At 51.1% G+C, this 1,516-nt stretch overlaps 1 pseudogene; it reads right to left on the reverse strand.

The window, feature by feature from the left end:
- Positions 1–843, reverse strand: part of LOC108307112 — a 29,084-nt pseudogene extending 28,241 nt beyond the window's left edge.
- Between the last annotated feature and the right edge of the window lie 673 nt (positions 844–1,516).

Raw genomic sequence — 1,516 nt, forward strand, 5'->3', positions numbered from 1 at the left:
GGCGAGCTGGAAGTTGGGGTCTGTCTCATTCTGGAGGCCAGCGACACTCCACACAAGCTCCGGCAAGTCGCGCTCCTGCTGCGGGTCCAGCCGGCTTCAAGGATGCCCCTGCGGCACTGTGCTCCGCGCTCCTGCAGCGCGTCTGGCGGCTGTTCGCGCGAGAGTTCGGGCTCCCGCGACAGTGGCTTTCTGATCTGCCGGTTTTTTCGCCATAGTTCGAGTTCTCCTGCCGGGCAACTGGCGAACCGGCAGTTATTCTCACGACAGTTCAACCTCCCGCTGTGGCGGGTACTGCCTGGCGCTGTCCCTTGGCGGGGGCTGGAGTGTGCTTTTTCTGGTCAGTAGGTACCTTTACCGGGGCGCGGTTTAGGGGTGCGGGGACCTGGAGCCTCGGGCGGGAGCTGGGGACGCTGGGGCCAGAGCGATCCCGGAGGTTGCACCGCCGGGCGGGGGGGCCGGGCGCTCAGTCCCTGCCCCGCCGCCCTGGCTGGCCCAGGTTCCAAGGGCTACCCGGACCCTACGGAGGCTGCAGGGCGGACGCGGGCGCACGCGGTTCCTCACCTGGGTCCACGGCGGGGTCCCGGCTGGCCCGGACGTTTCCTTGGCCGAGTGAGTCAGTAGAGCGGGCAGGGAATGCGCCAGGAAACGCTTGGCCACCTCTCCTTTCTCCCGGGGCGGGGGCTCTCGCGGCCCGGCCTCTTCCTCCCAGCGCTCCTCCCTCCTGGCCCCGGCCCCTCCTCACCCCGCTCCGGCCTCTGCCGCTCCCTCCTCCTGCGGGGCTTATCCCTGGGTGGCCCGCCGCTGCCTGCACCAACATCTTCTATGGAAATATTATCTTATCTTTTCTCTCTTGAAATTTGCATTAGTTATTACTCATTTTATGCATTTTCATTATATTAACAGCATTTTTAGTTAGAAAAAATAATTCTGTCTAAAAATTCTGTTCTAACGTTTACTTGATTTCAAAGTACTGTTGCCTTTTATTTTCCTTATTATTCATTTTGTTTTGTATTGTTTCCACACATAATAAACAATTGATCTTCACAGTAGTAATTTTTCTGGCAGTTTGTCTAGAGACAACTTAAAATTAGCTTCTTTCTTCCACAAAAGAGAGTTTCAATTTACTATTACCATGCAAAGTCTGAATTTTGTATCTATTTTAAATTCAAACTTGATTAGTAACTTCAGAGTTAAGTAAAAAAAAACCCATAATTTAAATGCAAGATGACCAGCATTAAAAACAAGTGGAAGTTAAAGGGCTCACTATTATGTATTCCTTTCCTGATCTGGAATATCTCCTGGATAGCTTTTGTAGTGTCATCATGGGCAGACTTGGCTTTTGTGCTGCGTTGTTTTAGTGAATGTCAGCTGCAGACATTGACTAAAAGGCACAAAAAGAAAACTTATGGAAAATGAACATTATTTTAATACCAGTTGGAGATAGGACTATCTTCTTAGTGTTAAGAGGTCATTAATGCCTCAGAGAAGTTTGATTGTCTATTTTTTTTTTTTTTTT

The sequence above is a fragment of the Cebus imitator genome, unplaced genomic scaffold, assembly GCF_001604975.1.
Source record: "Cebus imitator isolate Cc_AM_T3 unplaced genomic scaffold, Cebus_imitator-1.0 Scaffold76, whole genome shotgun sequence".
In the NCBI taxonomy this organism is placed as follows: domain Eukaryota; kingdom Metazoa; phylum Chordata; class Mammalia; order Primates; family Cebidae; genus Cebus; species Cebus imitator.